Source organism: Rhinolophus sinicus, chromosome 13, assembly GCF_057876585.1.
Source record: "Rhinolophus sinicus isolate RSI-liver-muscle chromosome 13, RSI-T2T, whole genome shotgun sequence".
NCBI lineage: Eukaryota > Metazoa > Chordata > Mammalia > Chiroptera > Rhinolophidae > Rhinolophus > Rhinolophus sinicus.
In genome coordinates this window covers 61,247,197-61,266,854 of record NC_142513.1, presented here as the reverse complement: position 1 = coordinate 61,266,854, position 19,658 = coordinate 61,247,197, and the positions used below count along the sequence as shown (strand labels likewise).

The 19,658-nt window shown below is 47.1% G+C and overlaps 1 protein-coding gene across 4 annotated transcripts in view; it reads right to left on the bottom strand.

Moving 5' to 3' along the window:
* The window catches only part of TMC3 (transmembrane channel like 3), a 266,252-nt gene extending 248,416 nt beyond the window's left edge, over positions 1-17,836 (bottom strand). Inside the window, exons 1-5 of one of the 4 annotated variants that reach the window (XM_074318275.2) lie at positions 14,170-17,836; positions 12,002-12,095; positions 3,490-3,629; positions 1,654-1,777; positions 103-278 (exon numbers count right to left, since the gene is read on the bottom strand). The gene's annotated coding sequence lies outside the window, so the exon portion shown is untranslated. Of the gene's footprint in view, positions 1-102; positions 279-1,432; positions 1,531-1,653; positions 1,778-1,874; positions 1,980-3,489; positions 3,630-12,001; positions 12,096-14,169 lie in introns of those variants that run through there. The other 3 variants (XM_088789382.1, XM_088789384.1, XM_088789381.1) reach the window with 3 other exon arrangements.
* Between the last annotated feature and the right edge of the window lie 1,822 nt (positions 17,837-19,658).

Sequence of the window (19,658 nt, the reverse complement as noted above, 5' to 3'; positions counted from 1 at the left end):
AATATTGAATGAACTACTAGACTGTAATGAAAAATAAACAACACACAGTAGGATGGATGACTCACAGGAAGCAGGAGAAGACGCAAAAGAGTGTGTACTTACGGTTCCATTCGCACAAGTCGGAAAATGTGCCGAACAAATGCATGGTGCCAGAAGTCCGGGTGGTGCTTCCCTCGAGGGGTAGAGGACCCGGGGAAGGCGCGGGCAAGCAGCTGGGGGGCTGGGCATGCCTACTTCTTGACGTGGGTGTTGGTTACACAAAGGCTCGCCATGCTGACCTAGGAAATGGAAGAAGAATTTCAGACCCACGGAGATCTGACTGCAGCGTCCTGTCCATGAGACTATGTTACTAAGTACGAGTGTGGTGGGGACAGGGAGGCCGCCTTTCACATGCACACGAGTAGGGAAATGCTCAAATGACCTCTCCTCTAATCATCCATTTGGTGACCGAAATCGCAGAACCAGGACTAAGAAACCACTGCCACCTAATTGCAGGATCAGATATTTCAGACACGACAACTTCCAGTTGTGCCTACTGCCAATTCAAGACAGCAGGGTGACAGCCAAACTCATTCAGTCCCCACCCACACAACCAGAGTTTCTTTCTCAAGCAACTGTCCATAAGAAGAAATCGCTCTTCCTTCAGATGGCTTCAGCTGTCATCTATTCACTTTATCCCACACTCATAAACCTAAGAATGTTACCTACCAGTCATTGAACAGTTACTACGTGCCAGACACTGTATTAATCTCTTCCCATAGATGATGTCACGTACTTGGCATAAGAATTCTACGAGGCATCTACTACTCTGAGACCCACTTTAAAATGAGGACACTGACATGCAGAGATTTCCCAAGGTCAGCACAAATGTGTGTGTAAGTGATCAAGGTGGGACTTCACACCAGGCCTGCAGGATTCCAGATGTCCTGCTCTCCTGTTTTCCAGGGGTGGACGTTGGACCCTTTCTCCCCACAGCAGGGAGTTTAGACACGTGAGTGCCAAGGCCAGAGGTGCCGAGGCCTGGCCGCGGTCAGCAAGCAAATCACCTGACTTCTCAGGGCCTCAGTTTTCTTCTCTGCAAACTGAAGGGCTTGCCCGGATGATCTCTGAGGCTTCTTCCCACCCCATCGCCTAATAACTCCTCAACTCAGAAGAAAGGCATTAATCTAAGTCACTGCCATATGTTTTTGTGGCTTGGCACAGCTATTTTTAGACCATCACAGAATAAGAGCTCATTTTATGGAGCCAGTCACAAATTTCCCACAATCTTTAGGGGAAATCCAGGCTTGAGGGATTCTAGCGCTTAATGAGATGATGTAATGCAGGAAAGTATATAGCTGGAAGAAAATTTTATTAGTGTGAGTAAATGTACATTTTCAAGTGAATTACAAGACCTTAAGAAGTAAATGTATATGCCCCATGGGAACATCACCTAAGACTTTCAAACAGAGCGCGCAGTGTTCATTTGCAGGCATTCTGAGAAGCTCTGCAGATGTGAGCAAAAAGGAAAATCGTGCAGGACCTTTAACCCTGGAAAGAAAAACAAATGAACTCAGGAAAATACCTTCAATTAAACAAACTGAGGACACCCTGTGACAGGTGCAATTGTCAGATAAAGGAGCCTTACAAGGCAACTCGAGTTAATGTACTCACTCGGCAGAAGTATACTTATGGGAATCTGCTGATGGGAAATCTGCAGGATTTAAGAATGATGCGTGAAACTGGTCTGGCATTCAAATAGTGAAGCACGCACCTTCCAGTTCAAAATAATGCCCACCTGAAAAACAAAAAGAAGCATGTTGCCTCATGCAGATACAAGTACTAATATTCTGGGTCATATAAATTTCTTGAGGTGTTTCTAAGTTGTCACATACCGATGGTGACACATGCATCCTAGCAAATTTCAGTCCGGCGGTGTCAATTTCAGAATTTACAACTGTGACCGACTGTTGGTGACTGGGAAGTCTGGCTCTTTCCACTATGATTTCACGAGCTGACCTTAAGTGCATAAAATAGTGGAGGTTACACCACTGCACCATGAGCTGCCCCGGAGAGATGCTCTTTGGTCCTGTGTGATCCGTCCTATCTCTGCACAGGCACTGCTGTATGGCTCAGCCATGAAACAAAAACGTACCGTGTGCAAGCTGCGAATAAGCTCAGAGTGTCGGCATCTTAGGGAAGCCCACTCACTGATGCCTCCCAAACCAATACGGCATGGCAAGGAACCCAGGGACCACAGCCTTGATGGGACCAAGGCCACCAACACAAGCCGACCCAGTCCCCAGCGTGCAAAGGGCCATGTGGACACAGGCAGCAGGAGGCGGCACAGAAGGAGGCACCCGGAGCCTGCATCCACAGACCTGAGGGGGGGGCCTCCACGCGTGGCCGGGAGCGCCTCTGCAGAATGCTGCTCTGCCCCTTGGTCTCGGTGCAGGGGTTCACTCTCCCCCACAGCCAGTGCCCCTTCAGGTGTCATCTAGCTCCCCAGTGCCACTAAGCCTCCTCAGTGCTTGCTCCAACCCCAGACGGCTTCTCTCTCCCTGGCCCAACAGCGATGCCTAAACCCGTGGACGCTACAGTAAGGACGGACCTTCAAGACACCCAGCCCTCAGGGCCAACAAACAGGTACGTCCTGCCCGACACGTCATAGATAGATACTCAAGCTGTATTTATTAGATTTGCAAGTTGTTCACATTTACAAGATGAACAAGATCCACTCTGCTTTCTCTGAGTTCACAGTCCAGCTGAGGAGCTGGGAGGTGTTCAAAAGTAACTCGAATTCAAGAATAAGAAGCCACAGCCATTCGGGGAGGCCTGTGGGAGGAAATGGCATTTGAGGTTCAACCGACAGGTAAGACGATGCTTCCTCTTGTCTTTAGAACCTTTCCCCTCTAGTTTCCTTGCTCACATTTTTCTGGGAACTTCAGCCACGTGTTTTTCTTTTTTTTCTTTTTAAAAGCAAATTTATTGGGATATAATCCACATACGTACAAATTTAAAACGTCGTACAACTCAATGTTTTTTTTGGTATATTTACTGGATTTTTGCAATCATCCCCACAACCTAATTTTAAAATATTTTTGTCCCATTTATAAGAAATCCTGTACCTATTAGCTGTTACTTCTCATTCTTCTGTCCTCCAGTCCTAGGCAACCACGAATTTATTTTCTGTCTCTATAGATGTGCTTATTTTGGACATTTCACATAAATGAGATCATATAATGTGTGAGGTTTCTTTTCTGTGTGACACATGTGCTTTTTTATCTCGACCCTCCAAAGAGACGGGCTCATAAACCATCCCAACTGAGTGTGGGGACAGGGGGATGGGTAGATGGATGGAAAATGCTCTGTACTATCTGCCATACTGGGTTTCAGGGAATCTTGACTGACTCAACCGACCAAACCCACATCGCAGTTTAACCTTCACTGGTCCAGTCATTGTCCTAAACAGCTGGTAGAAATCTTTTCTAGACCCATCTTTGTACTCGCCTGTAGGGTTCTTCAGCTATAAAATGGCCTGTTTATCTTCTCCGACTCTCCATCCTCCTCCAAGTTTCACTTCTTTCCGGACGTCATTCTGACAATAGCAGCCCCCAGGGATCTCGTCTTTCTCTGAATTTCTGCAGGACCTGCAACAGGAACAACACTGTTTGCTCCTCAAACACACAATGCCCAGAATCTGCCCGATTTCAGACAAAATCAGGCTAACCTATAAGAGACCGATCTTCATGCACAAGAAACACTGTGCACTTACGATGTGTCCACGTGTCCTTTCCGGACACCTGGCACAGATCCTGACAGACAGGCTGCTGAGCAAGGCATGGGGCTAGCGGGAGGGTGAACAGATGGAGACTGGTGAGTTTGAATCCAGGCTCCGTCACTGGGCAGTCATTAATTTCTCAGAGACACCACTTCCTCATCTAAGAAAGAAATCAGCCCAAGATACCTCTACAGCAAATACAGTAGGACAATTAAATGAAACAAGTTAGGTGACTGCACTTAGTATGGCACGCAGCAAACTTCAGGCCTTAAACAAATGCTCGATTCCCTTCTACTGGCAATTCTACAATGCAGAAGGGGAGGGGAGGTGAGGCAACACAGCCCCCTCCCTCCAAGGGTTAATGCTATGAAATGCTGAAACTAACAGTCTGGTATCTAAATAACTGTTGGAAGATGATTTTGGAAAAGTCAAGCTAAAATCGGAAACCTCTGTTTTGCAGCGCCGCCCCTCGAGACACAAAGCCCTGGACCTGGGAGAGAACAGGCGGAGCTCTGTACAGGCGACGTGCAAGTGCCACAGTGCCAGCCAGGGATTTATCAGACCCGTGCAAGCCCCGTCCGTGCCGAGATCCCTGACAGCTCCACTGCTGCTCTGTAATTACGTATGAAATGCCTGCAATCAGCCTTCCCTGGGCTAATGGCAGCCTTTCCCAACCGTTAGGGGTCTTCTCTTGCAGCCGACAAGAGCGGCCAACAGGACAATGCATACACTTCCAGGGTCCTAAGTCCGAGGGCTCACTCATCACCGACCCTTTCACTGGCCCTGTGATTCAGAAATCTAAGCCGGCTGAAGCAAAATAATAGCAATAAATCATCATCACAATAATAAAGGAGAGGGAGTTCAAGGTGGCGTAGCAGGAAGGCCCTGGGCTCACCTCGTCCCACAGACACCAGGAACCTACGAGCACATGTGCAGTGAGTCCCTCGATAGCGGTTCCTGACTTCAGTCTGCCCACCTCCTTCCAGGTCAGTAGCAAAACTCCTTCAAACACGTACTTTCTACGTGTGATCGTGTTACACACCCACCTCACTTACATCCTTAAGTCGCTTCCAACTGTCCTCAGAATCAAGTGTCGGGACAAGTCTCTCGCTCTGTCCCAGGCCTGTCCCCCAGCCTCCTGGACCCCTCACTCGGTGCGAAAGCCACGGTGCAGACGCGCTCTCCCACCTGTGCCGCTTGGCCTGAGCGCTTTCTCTTCACTGGAGTGTTTTCCTCCTTATTCGTCCAGAACGTCCCTACCATCCTTTGGCTCTCACTGTAACATGCGTTAGTTTCCCGGGGCTGCCACCACAGGTTCCCACTAACCGGGTGGCTTACACAGGAGAAATTCACTGCCTTTTCTGGGGGCTACACGTCTGATATCAAGGTGTCAGCAGGGATGGTCCCTTCCAAGGGCTGTGAGGGACACCAGCTATCTTCCTGGCTCCCAGCTGTGGCTCAGACTCCTGGCTTGTGGATAGCATTCCCGTGTCTTCACATCGTCCCCCGGCTATGCGTGTGTGTCCCGATTTCCCCTTATTATGAGGGCAGTCAGATGGGATCAGGGCCCCTGGCATGACCTATGACCTTAATACAATTAACGTGATCATGTGCTAAGACCCAGATAAGGCTACATTCACAGGTTCTGGGGGTTAGGACGTCAACATCTTTGGGGGGCAACAATTCAACCCATAACAGCCATTATTATATCAAATGCCCTTTCTTCTTTCTGCTTACGATGACACCCCAGTCCCTTCATAGAAACACTCCCCACTAAGCTTTAGGCACTTCACCCAAAATGCACAGGCCAAACCTGAGAAGCCCAGGATCCAGTGAGGCATCCAGCCCCACGGGCCTTTGCCCTTGCAGGAAACGGAACTATTTTTCATGGCCTTCTGGGTCAAGGACCAAGAGACAGATGCATGAATGCCAAGTGTCATCCAAAGTGAGGAGGCTGAGCTTCTCCACACCCCACCTTATGTCATGATCATGAAAAGCTACAGCCCTGGGAGAGGGGGAGCCAGAAGGCAACAGGACTCCATGCCCCCAACGGGTGACCAGGAGAACACACCCTATATTAGGAAAGGAGTAAACTGCCATTGGCCCTCACACAGAATCACAGCCCCAGGTCACACCGCCAAGGACGTCTAAATTCTAATTCCTCTCCTCTCCCCTCCCGCCCCCTTCTCCTCTCCTTTCCTCTCTCTCTCCCTCTTGCTCTCTCTCGCTGTCTTTCACAGTGAGCCACTGAAACTGTGAAAGTGCAGACGCTCCCATGAAAATGATGTATGTTCAGCATCTTTAGAACAAAAAACAATTTAGATCAAAACTACATCATATTGATACAAGCACACTGGCTTTTTTTTTTTTTTTTTTAAGAAAGGCGAGTGAATGGAAAACTCTAGGTTTTTGGCTTGACGCTTTTTACATTGATATCCTAACAGTATATAATTTTTATTAAACTATATATAATGGAAGTTTTTCATTCCTCTGACATCTGATTAAATTTCTACACTTCCTTTGCTCTTTATGTCTTTTTTATTTAATTATTTGGGTTTGTTTTTTTCTTTTTTTGGCAGGAGACACTGACACTGTCGGAGAAAACTGTGTTGCTTGGAGTCAGTCCGTCTTTTCTCTAGGAACCCACTGGTTTAGAGGAGAAAGAAGCAACTTCTAGCAATACTCCTGAACCTGGAAATTGAGTCCTTAATGAGACGGCTAATCCTTGCCTTTCCCTCACCCCACATGCCCACAGCCCCCGCGTCCATGAGGCTCCAGCTCTAGGGCCACGTGCTTCTGGAAACTGTTCCTAGGCCGCGCCTCTCAGCTGCTCTCCTGTTGTCAGTGTCCACGCTCTTACGTCATGGTTGTTCCTAGTCCCAATTTTGCATCAGAATTATTCCCCCAGCTTTGCAAGCATGGAAATTCTGGCTCCCGTCCCTGACATACCCAATCCTAACCTCCAGGGGGCAGGGCCAGGTATCTGTTCTTGTTATGCAATTGGGGCTTCCTGATTTAGTGCCTGGCCCGAGGAGAATGGACCCCCCCATGCCTAAAACTGATACTCCTGCGCCCAGGAGTACCCCACGCGCTCCTCGTTCCCAGGCCCCGCTCTCTCCTGAGGTTCCTCACCAGGCATCTGAAGGCTCCACTCCCGATTCCGGTCTCCCTTGGCTCAGTTCCCTTCCAGCTCAGGGAAATCCAGAATACTTTTCCTGATGTAAACATTTTGCAAAAAGATTAAAGCAGTCTGAGGACCTTTGTTGCTTGATTTTAGTGTTACTACATCTTGTCAAAGAGTTGCCAATAGTTACTCTTCATTCTCCAGTGGGATTACATTTTGTCCTGGGAACTTATGCCCGCAGTACACTGTGAGGCGCCAGGCAGGCACCTGAATTACAGGGCACACAGGGCACACATCCGTCTGCGGGGGGGGGGGCGCGGGGGGGGGCGGCAAGGACGACAAGAAAGTCATAGCGGCGGTTCCCTCACTTCACCTTTACCTCGCTGCTTCATAAACCCTGGCGAAGAGCAAGTATTGTAGGGCTCTGGCTGAGCACCAGCAGGACAGGCCTGGGCCGCTGGGGAAGGAAGCCTGCCCGTTTTATAGTTCAGTGGGGAGAAGGGTCACTTGGTATTCTGAAAGCAGGGGCAAGCCGCCCCTAACAGCAAGGCACCAGAAACACGTGGCCAAAAGGGAAGGACTCCAATTCTTAGGACAGGCAGGACACATCCAAACACTCACGTCAACTACCCATTCCATCGGACATACTTAAAACCACTTGCAACTCAGGCAACCTACGAGTCTGCATTAGCGCCATCTTGCAAATTACCTTCTATTTGGGTGCTCAAGCCAATAAGCAATTGTATCGCCTTATCAGGAAGGTCTTATGGGCCATGAGCCTTTTGGGGGGCCAGGGCTAAGCTCACTGCCCTGGGGCTGGTCCCCAGGCTGCACTGACTGTAGCAAATTAAACAATGTGTCAAACTATTGTGTGTATGAAATTCATGTAATTTTGTAGCAAGAGAGAGCTTTGTCCCAGCAAAGGCTCCCTAACTCCGTCTCAGATAAAAATAAGCAAAGCCGCTTTTAGAAGCTTTGTACACTTTTTCCCCTTCTGACAGCCTTCAAGTGGCAACATATGATTTGGTCCCTGAGACATACAAAGTGTTTTAATTAAAGGTTGTCTAAAAATACAACAACGGTTGCACAACCACATGTGCCATTAACTCTTCTGACATTCCGGCAGCGTGAAGTTCCAGAAAATTCTTTACATCTTGAAAAGAATCCATGTGGGCCTGTGCCCTGCTGGCTGTTTGCACGGACAAAACCAACAGTATGTTTACAGTGGGTGACCACCCATAATTACAGGCATGGGGGGGGTCTGCAATTTGTTCTTACAACTTGAGGAACACGCTTAGAGATTTAGTGGCATTTGGCTGAAGGCCTTTATTTAAACATCCTGTGATGAGAAGTAATGAATGGTATATGTATCCACTAGACCAATCGGGGAACTGGCTTTTCATTCCAGTTGATCACCAACTATTCCTGTGACCCTGAGCAAATCAACTAACCCTTACGAGGCTGTTTTTAAAGTCCACAACCACAGTAACTACTGAGCAACGACAATATGCCGAGGATGCCAAGCGCTTTCCACTGATGACAGCACCTGATCCTTACTTCATCCCAATGAGACATGTCCTGCATTACGCACATTGTATCAGTCTTCCTCTCACGTGTTTATGTCTCCTGTGATGGTAAAGAAAGCTTTCCTGTGAGAGGCCTTGGAAAGCAGGGGTAAACAGCATACATTGGAAAGAGTGCCCGGGGTTCAAATGCTGGCTCGGTCATGTACTAGCTGCGTGACCTCGGGCTAACTACTTCACCTCTCTGTGCCTCAGGTTTTCCCATTAGTAAAATGTGGGTGATAACAGTGCCTACCTTGTCATCTTAACACAAATGAAGCTCACGTTTGTAAAGTACTCAGGACAGTGCGTGGTCAAGTAATAATAAATCTGGTATGTCTTGGACCTGGCTTTTCCTGAACAGAAGATGTAGATTGGGGAATTAGATCCCTGATGAGCCAGGGGAGAGGGAAAAACTTGCTTTCACCAGTGGCCCCTGTCCAGATGAGTCTCTAGAGCCTCCCACCAGAGGGCAGAAAGGTGCGGAGAGTCTCAGGGTTGTTCCCCCGGGACGGCCACTTGCACCTGGAGACACGTCAATGAACCGTGAGTCTGTCAAATGACTAACACAGGAGCCACGTTAACCGGAGGGCAGACGTCACAGCGTTTCACGCAGAATTCCGAGCTGCTGGTACCAGTCAGGCCCAGTCATGACTCCCTTCCTCCCTCCCTGCAATCCCTACGGCAACCTTGTAAATAACCCAGCAAGACTCGGGAGCCCAATCCAGGTTTTGCTACTGGCCCATGTGGCCCATAATGGACGCAGCAGGGCATAAACAGAACCTCTGTTCTTTCATTCCTTCCTCACCCCAAATATCCTTCCCTGAAAATGAGAGGTTGCCACACCTATTCCCAAGGCTGCAGTGGGTAGCATAGGAGTTCTGGTCTTTGAAATAATAGGTTGAAGGTTCCCATATGCAGGAATTCACTTCATATATCTTTGCAGAGATAACCAAAGATAAAGCTTTCATTCGTCAGAACTTAGGGTGTGAAATGAGAAGTGTTGATTATTGAGAGAAAAGCAGTTCAAATGGAAGATAAGCTACAGGGCTTACAGCAGCTGGAGGGGTGCTGAGTACAAAGTGTATGAGCACTGAACAGGGCGCTAGCTGTTCGGGGGAAAATAAAAGCAAGGAGAGCAAGAAAAGAGACAGGATGTCCAGGAGAATTTTGGGCTGCGCAGTGTTTCATGGGAACAGCTGCAGTCCATGTGGGGGACACTCAGCGAGGCAACATGGGAAGAGTTTTAGGAAGTGTTGCTATGCATTAAGAATGCCCCCGCCCCCGCCCCCTATCTTCCCCTTGGAGACTTTTCAAAAGACTAAGTAAAAACTGGCAGTGTTTTCAATTCTATTATTCTGGGGGGCTTCTCCTTTTTAGCTGATGGTACTATACAAAGATGGGGCACGTGGGGCCCCAATTACAGTCAAGTTATACACACAAAACACACTGGCTCCAATAGAGCCTCAACCCTGGTGTTCCACAGTTCTCAGGACACAATGTCCAGGCAAATAGTATCTGAGCAAAAGCGTGTGCACCGCGCCGCCATAAGGAAAATGCGCCTTTTCATCCTTGGGGCCCCACAACCAACATTAGGAACGGGTTGCAAGGTAGATGCACACGTAGAAGACATGCACGTATCTCCTAGGGGTTCCCCAAATTTGTCAGGAAATAGTGGGGATTCCAACAAAACCACGCAGTTCTAGAACCTTTGGTTACTATTATTCAAAATCTCCTCTACTCCTAGGCCAGAAAAAGACAACTACTCGTCAGAATTCTTCACCTATAAGACAATGGCACCTGTGAGACACAAGAACAGACCTTTCCTTTAAAAACAACTGGGGCGAACTGAGCAGGGACCATGATCTTGCATCACTCGGGCTGGACTGAATGAGGTACCCTTCCCCCTTCACTCTCAAAGCCCCCAGGTGCTCACCAGCCCATCATTGAAGCCCTGATGCCAACAGACAGCATGGACGTTACTGAGGCCTCACAAGGCTTTGCAGCAGGCTGAGCGCTGCGGACACGCCCCCATCTGAGACTGTGCCTTGGCTTCTGTGCCGTCACCCTGACTCCCACAGTTGCCCCAATCCCTGGGGGTGCCCCCCTTACCTCTTTGCAAGTTTCCATTCCTCTATGTACCCACTTCAGTTTTCCACAAGGACTTATGACCCCACACCCTGCCCCGAGCAGTCTCATCTGTGCACAAGACTTCACCATCGCAGACGTCAAAGCAACTCTCGGATCTCAGAGAGCCTTCTCTAGCCACACACTTGCCGTCTCCAGTGGGCATTCTCCCAGACAGCTCATACTCAGCGCGTCCACACTCCACGTCGTCTACCCTTCAACCTTGGTTCTCCTCAGTGTCCCCCGTCTCCGTAAATATCAAAAATAGTAAGGAGGAGCGCAAACACACACTCTGCCCACCATACCCCCAGCACTGTGCTGCACACGTAAGGGACTTCTACGCCTTGCTTTGCACAAGAATTCTAAGGGTTCTTAGACTACTAGACTGCTTTACGAATAAAGAAACTAAAGAACTGAGAAGTTAGGTTATTTCCCTTTGTCAGGAAGCGGTGGATCCACTACCTACACAGGTATCAAGCCAGAGACCAGGAGGAAATCGCTGACATCCCCACCCAGGTGACCTCCTAGTAACAACTCATCACCAAGTTTTGTCCATTTTTTGCTTCTAAATAGATGTTTATACTCTCTGCTCTCTCCCTCTAACACGGCTCCCTTTTTTACCACCCATCATTTCTTGAAGATATGCCCGTAACGACCTATCCATTTTCCTATATCCCCTTATTCATTTCTAACACATTCCCCACACTGCAGCCAAAATGACACTCAGACTGTGAGTCTGTCCACTTCAGCCTTTTAATATCTTCGCTTTGCTTTCAGGATAAAAACCAAATTCCTACTGACAGCCTACAACTCTTCTCAGGGTCATCCTCCCTGTCTCCCCAAATGCTGTGTTCTTTTCTTCACAGCACTAATCTCACTCGGGCATTTGTTTCACTATTCGTTTAATGTTTGTATCCCTTGCTGGTTGGTACGTTCCTTGCAGGGACCAACCATGTCTATTTTGTTCACCACTACATCATGCTTTAACCAGCACAAAGCCTGGCAAATAACTGGCATTCACTGATGCCTGTTCAACGGGTGAGTAAGTGGGTGAATGGGTGAATGGACGAATGGATGATGGATGGATGGATGAATGGACAGATGGATGATGGATGGATAGATGGTTGGAGGATGGATAGATGGATGGATGATGGATGGATGGATGGATGGATGGATGGATGGATGGGTGACTGAATGAAGGACAATCAGAAGCCCAACCTACTTGCCTGTTTTTGTTCTGCACATTTATCTAAAAGATTTTTTTTTTCCTTTTTTGCACACTTAGCCAGCCATGCCTTCAGTATGTTGCGTGGGTGTTTAGCACCAGAAGTCAAGTGATTCCTATAAAGCCAAAAAGAGGCCGGCTGCCAGGCTCATGACAGCACTAAGCAGAGCTGGAGAAAACGAGACGGTCCAAGGAACACTAACCTGATGTCTGGTAACGCGCTTCCAGTCACAGCGTCGGCACCCGTCAGCCATGTGACCCTGAAGATTCTCTCTGCTTTCTTAGAGTCTTCAAATGCTATTAATAATAAGAGAAAAACAGTTGAAGACACAATGCTGTCTTCACCTCTAAGAAGCCTCACTTGCTTATTAATGAGTTTCAGTTTATTTCAATTATAGAATCCGAATTCTTCACACACAAGATTTCATATGAGATACAAAAAGGAGGTTTAAAATTAGAAAATTCATATAAGAAATAAGTATGGCTTTTAAATTTCATTTGGTGGTGTTTTTACATCAGATGCTAGTATTTTGCTGCATTGAAAAATAGTGATTTAAATGTTCTGTGCCTTTTATTCACAGTGGTCTCTTACTGCTCTCTAGACATTAAAGGAACATAAAAGAAGCCAGGGCTATTTCATTATTAGAATTATTAATCTCTCTTTATCATAAACGCTGCTGAGTAAAATCATCGTGTGCACTGCAGTTCGTGGCTGCACCGTATCGTCTACGTGCCCACCATCCACACACATTTTCTTTTTAAATAAAAAGTTAATAAACTACCAGCACTGCAGACTGAGCTTCACCTTCATTTTGTAATCACTGAATTCTATTTGTGCGCTTTCCAGAAATCAGCTCGGAAGGGGAAGAAGAGCTTCACACCTGTGCTGAGTCTGACCACGGTAAGCGGGTGCAGGACGGGGAGGAAGACCCAGACCGCCAGAAACCTGGTCCATTTCCTGAGTGTGAACACACACGTCCGCTTCGCTGCTAATACAAGCGACGGCAGGGCACTGAAAGGCTTGGCGGCCATGACTAGAGATGGAGCTATGACTCCTGAACGGGAAAGTGCCCGGTCAGGACACGCAGACCTGGCACGTCGGCCCGGAGCACGCGGGGTTCCAGCGGGAGGGACTTGTGTGTCTCCCAGTGACGCTGAGCTTCTGACGCGGGACGGCCGTGAACTCGGCCTCCCCCGAGGCTTCGCGGTGTATCTCAGACTCGGGACTGTCAGCGCGGGAGGGAGGCGGTGCTCGCGGATGGCGCACTCGGCGTCCCCGTGTCGGGTGGGTGAGCCGGCGGGAGACGAGCCACGTTGCAGATGCAAAGACACGCAGCTCTCGTCTATATAAGGTTAAGTCCCAACGCACAACTCTAAACCTGCTTCAAAGCGCGTGTATCCAGGAAATCACCGGGGGTCTTGGCCCGGGGAGGGCGGGAGGAGGGGCAGGGTAGTGGCCGCGTTTCCCTGGGGCGCGGGCAAAGCCTGCGGGTGCACAGCCGACGGGGCGCCGCCGCCGGGCGGGCTGCACGTCCTTCCCTGCTCTCCAGTCCCTCTCCCCGGCCGCCCGCTGTATTTCAAGACGAAGCCCTGCAACTGCTCTTCAGCCGGACTGTCCAGGACGCCGCGAGGTCCGAGTTTCATGGCAGCGTGAACGTATTTGTCTATGCGTTTGCCTCTGCCTTCACCTAAATGCGCCCTGGCCGGCTGCCTTGCGTGCGAGCACCTCGGACTGGCTGCCGCAGGCCGTCCCCTTGCGGCCATCAACTCAACACCTGCTAGTGCCACGTGCCTCGTCGCCCACGAGTGTCAGGACGAGTGCCAGGAGCGAGCGCCAAACACCAATGCAGTGAAGCCTGCACCTCAGCGCGTCCCTGCGGAGGCGCCCCCTGCGCAGGACACACGCCCTGCAGCGGCGGCCGCCTCTACCTGACGGTGTTCCCACCGGGCTGCCGTGTCCAGGACTCACCTGTGCGACCAGAACGTTACATCTGTCGAGGCCTGTGTCACGACACTACCCGACGCAGACTCTCCAGCAAATGTGGAGACCGCAACACGGGACACCGGCGCAGCCAGCGGCGGAGCACACGGACGACGGCGGTCCCGCAGGTGACGGCGGAGCGGGAGAGTCCCAAGGCCGGTGAGGCGGCCCGAGGTCTCGCAAGGCGCCCACGTCGCGCTACTTGAGCCACGTTGTGCCACCTCAGCCCACGGACGGAGACCCCCAGGGGCAGTGAGCCACCGCCCGGGGAGACCACCCACAAACACCTCCCCATTCCACACCACAGCGACCGGGCTGCTGACGATGGCTGCAACATGCCCTTCGGCCAAAACCGTTAAGAAACAAGGAAGAAAAAAAGTTCTTACTCACAGGCCCGGAGCACACACGGCGGGCGAGGCGGCCCTCAGCGCGAGGGCAGAGAGTGAGGGCGAGCTTCCTACGCCGTACGTGCCCACGCACGCACGCACGCACGCACCCAGGCATGCACGCACGCACGCACGCACGCACGCACGGGGCCTTGGCCTCTCAGGCTCTGCTGTCAGTTTGTGAATGTGAGACATACGAGTGGGAATGGAAAGCACAGGAAGAGGAAAACCAAGTGGGCCGGTGGTCCGCTACCAAAGTAACCAAGAGCTAAAACACAGGCGGTGTCCCGGCTCTTTAGCTGCACCTGGTGCTGCCAAGGTGTGTGTTTGAGCTAAAAATGGCCTCTGTTGGACAGAGGTGCCCAGTCAAAGCTTAAGTCAGGCACTTGCGGTTCAGAAAGAAAAGCCACCGTCAGGGCTCGCGGGCGATTACTCAGGTGTCTGGGCCACGCTGGTGCGAACAGACCGACCTTGCTGCCCGTCCTGTGCAACGCCGCACACGAAAGGACAGCGCCTCGTAGGCCCGTGTGTGCCGCGCAGGCTGGCGCTCCCACCGCCACAGAGGCGCCCACAACGCGCTTCCCACAATGTGTCCCCGTCCCGTGCGGCACGTGAGTGGCTCACAGAAAGTTCTTCAAACGACAGGAGTAAAGAAAATGACAGCTACATATGCAGAGGGAGGAAAGCTTATGTAGAGAAAGAAGCTGAGACTGGCGTCAGTCTTCTCTGCCCCTTGAAACGCCACCAGTCGATGGATTCATAGCCACAGGGTTTTAAGCATAAAGCTAGTGACCCAAGAACTGTCCTGGTCAGATCTCCAGGCAACAGGAAACCATCTGAGCTGTGTGAGGTCTCAGGAAGATACCGTGTTGAATACAACCTCAAAGGTATTTCCCAACTGACTAAGAAATGGGCAACATTCAAAGCCAAGAAACGGGACGGCTTTGTTATAAAAGAAATGCAGTGACCCCTGAAGCCACTTAAAGTGAGACAAGAGGAACCACCATACCTCCGATCATAGGAAGAAAGCCACGTAACAAAAATTACCCTTGCAGAGGAAATAGTATATAAAAAGCAATAATTTAATATAAATCAAGAGCTAAAATTTCAGATAATAGAAACAAAGATTAAGAAGCGGGACTAGAATAAAGTTTTTAAATTTCTGTTTCTGAAATCAAATAATATGACTTCATTCTTGGGTCTGATGATTGTTGAAATACGGGTTAAAAGCTTTTTAAAAAATTAAATGTAATCAGAAATAAAAATTATAGTTCCATAGACATATATACTTTTTTCAAATGATATAAAAGATAACAATGAAGCCATTTAATAAGGAAAAAAAGAAAAGCTTAAAAACAGAGCATAAAAGTAAGGCCAGATATTATAAATTACAATGGCTGAAATTGGGCCAAACTCATTTTTTAAATGGAAAAGACCCTCGATTAGGGATTTAAACGTGCTGTTTATAAAAAGCATGCCTAAAATACACTGGATAAGATTAACTGAACGGACAGGCAAAAGTAGATCAAGCCAAAACAAATAAAGCCAAGTATCAATTTACACAAAATGAAGTTCAAGAAAATAAAAAAGTATTGAGTATGAAGATCCTTATCTTATCTTGATAAAGAACACAATTTACAATGAAAAAGTAACCATGACGAATATTTCTGGGTTTAACAGCTGTGCATCCACTCACCTATAGAAACATATAAAGTAAAACAAGACCTGAATACCAATAGAAATGAATGAAAAGCAAGTCTCAGGTTTGATAGATTAGGAAGGCAAAAACTTCATAAGGATATAGAAATATGAATTCAGCGGGTCTCAAATAACGTCATTTCATTCTACATCATTTCGTATCAGTGTTGATAAGAAAAAAAAAAAAAATCAATTCCTGGCAGGGCCACTGTCTGTGTGAAGTGTGCCTGTGAGGGTTTTCTGCTGGGTCTCTAGTTTCCTCCCACACCCCACAGATGTGCAGTTAGGTGAATGGTCTGCGTCCATTGTTCCCATCTGAGTGAGTGTGAGTGGGTGTGAGCGGCCCTGCGCTGGACGGATGTCCCTTCCTGTAGGTTCCCACCTGGTGCCTTGAGCTGCCGGGAGAGGGCCCATTGCCCCCTGTGACCCTAACCTGGAACAAGCAGGTTGGAAAATCATGATCTTGTTTTTAGTCATCTTTCCTAAATGTATGTATAGCTCACATTGATTTCAATGTTTAACACTGTGTTTGGGGTTTTTATTTAGCATTTGGTGATGTTTTTGTTACCAAAAATATGCTTTAGGGAATTATCTTTTGTTAATATCAATTAGCCTAGGGTAAAATTGGTTTTGTTAAACATCATTTTGCTTACGCTCACAATTTCCAGGAACCTATTGACAACATTAAGTGAGGACTTATTGTACAATTGTTAAATTAATGTATAAAAGGACAAAAGAACTTGATATTTAGACTACATCTAAAATTTATAAAACAAAAATGAACGTATAATTGGCCAGTAAACTAAGTTTAATAAATTTCAAACAGCAGAAATTACATGGGCCAGAATTACATATAAAGCTTCCTTGAAATTACAAATTAATTTTAAAAAAGGAAAATCTGATTTAGTGCCATATTTAAACAATGAATATCAACCAAGGTGCCATTAAAATAAAAGATCAAGAATGGCTTCTATATTAGCAAATCTATTGATGTAATTCATAGTACTAATAGCTCACAAACAAAAATCTATCTCTTATTTTTTAAAGACATACTGAAATGTGATTTGATAAAAATCAAAAGTTATTCCACGCTATCACCATAACTTATCATGTTCACTTTGATCACCTGGCTGAGGGCATGTTTGTCAGCTTTCTCTAGTGTCACGTTACTCTTTTTCCCGTTGCCATAATCTGTGGAAGCAAGTTACTAAACACAGCCACACTTAAGGAGTGAGGAGTTCCTGTGGGCAGAGTTTCGACATAATTCATCTATTTGGAATTCGTCTGCATGGGAGATTTGTCTCTTCTCCTGCCTTTATTTAGTCAGTCATTACTGATAATCAGCATGGACTCCTGGATATTGATTTTATACTTTGAGTTATAATCTAAACATTCACTATTTGGTTGCTCAAACTGTTCCAGCTTTGGTCTCTGATTCCTGCGACCCTCTGACGTCCCCATCACCTACTTTTTTGTACAGTTCCTTGTTTTTGGGCCTACAATATGCTCCAGGCTCATTCTGTATATTTTCTACCCCAGACCTACAGTCACTTCTCCACGGGCCCTCGTTCCTTTATTTGGAGGATGGTATTAGATAGAACCCAAAGTCTAGGCACTAGGTGTTAAATGCCTTTTTTAAAAGCTGAGATGGTGCCACGCTGACAAGAATGTTTTAAAACTGATTGTCATCCATTACTGATGAAGGAGTAAATGACACAATTTTTCCAGGAAAGCAAATTCTCTATGTGTATAGAACCTTAAGACTTTTTATACAAATTCCGATGTTGTATTCTCACTTCTGACACTCTATCTTAAAAGATTTTTGCTGTATTTCTTATAATAGCACAATAGTAAAAAAGCCAAACAATATGGAAGTGGTTAAATAAAAGAATAAGAGTCATTAAAAATAAGGTTAAGCCATTTTAAATTGCTTGTTATATAAGATGGGGAAATATAATATAGAGATACATAAATGTATGGATGCCATTGGGAAATAAATGGCTTTTATGTGAATGAGAAACAATTATGTGTGTGTGTTTATATTAAAATATACGTTATAATTTGTGTACATGGAAAGGTCTTTAAAAATAGAAGAAAAAAATTTAAAAGTTAATAGCGAGGGCCTCTGGATGACAGAATTACGTAATTTTTATTCTGTTTCTTCATATTTTTGTTGTTCATCTAGTCTTTGAAAGTTGGTACTTATAATCCCAAAAAACTAAACACAGAGTAACTCCATCATTTTAGATAGCTATGTAAATTAGACATCTAACTGAGTGTTGGCTATTTGTGTTGCATGGAGGACGAATTTACCTACTTACTAAATGGCACCATGACTTCTTGGCAGGAAGCTCCTTGTGTGCAGTAGATGGAGGGTGCGGGGGTGGTGGTGGTGGGGGGCTTAACAAGGAGGTGGATCTCTGCTCCCTAAATCACACAGCAAATTGGTGGCAATAACTGAACTCAGCAGAGCATGTGCCACCAGAAAGCGCAATAGACTAAAGGCTGACAGTCACACTGCCCTCGGTCGATGTGCTTTGTCTCTTCTCCTAGATTCGCAAACTCCGTGGAAAAGATGCACCTTCCTGGATCACAGGACGGACTGTGGAAAGGAGACGGATCTCAAAGTGTCACGGGGAGTGGAGCATGTTGACATTACAAAGTCAAACAAACTTTGCTTTCCAGTGATGGCAGGGCGGGTTATTAATTCATTCACATGGGACTTTGAGTTCTGGGTTTGTTTTTCTCTTGAGTTCTGGGCTTGTTTTGGTGGAGAAGTAAGTAATAATTTTGTGTCATCTTCCCCAGCCAAAGAGCTAGGTCACATGACCCAAAGTTTTCCCCAAAGCAGCACTTTTATTCTGTAAAGTTGCCAAGGCAACACCAGCTGCTGATGACATCATGTGACTGAGGGGACACAGACTGATTTCAGAAGCCTAAATTTATCACTCAATCTGCTCACCAAAATTCTGAAACAGCCAAGACGGCCCCAAGCCGAAGGCAAAGCTTCATAAATACTGTGCTGTGGAAGGGGTGATGGTAATGAATTCTGGATTGTTCTCTGGAGTCTGGTACCACAGCCTCAGATCACACACTAGAAACACGCTGATGCATTTTGCAGTTAATCCAACATCAACATGCGATGGGGCAGGTAGGACACACCTGCTAATCTGCTTCAATTAAAGCTTTTCCGACACCACGAAGGATGAGAATAATGTTTAGCTTTTGTTAATGGTCTTTAAACATTCACATCTTTTTTTAATTTAAGTCAAATTATATCTCAAATTGTTCTAATTCACGATATACTGAAGATGAAGAGGAACGATGCTTTCCTACTATAATACATAATTATATGGTAATTGGGATACATATTCATACAATAATTGCTTCAATATTTTTATAATAGTAATAGTCCACGGACCATAGTAAAAGTCTAAATTTTAGAGCATCTCAGAGAAAATTAATTACATAGACAGATTTGCGAGAACGGTATCATGGTTCTAAGTTGATCGTTTGTCAGGCATTCAGAAGCACGGAAAGTTGTCCCAACCTAGTGTTATCCCATCTTAGGGGGACAAATAAATTAGAATAAAAAGTAAAAACTGGACTAACTGCAAAATGCAAATACCGACCGGGGGGGCTTCATGGAAAAAGTGATATTTTGAACTGAGCCTGGAAGGCCCAATAGGAGCTTCCCAAGAGGAATGGACAGTAACAGCAGGCCAAGGACACACAGCAGGGAGGGAGGGAAGGAGGGAGGGACGGGGGGCGTTCCAGCGGGAAGCAAAGAGGCAA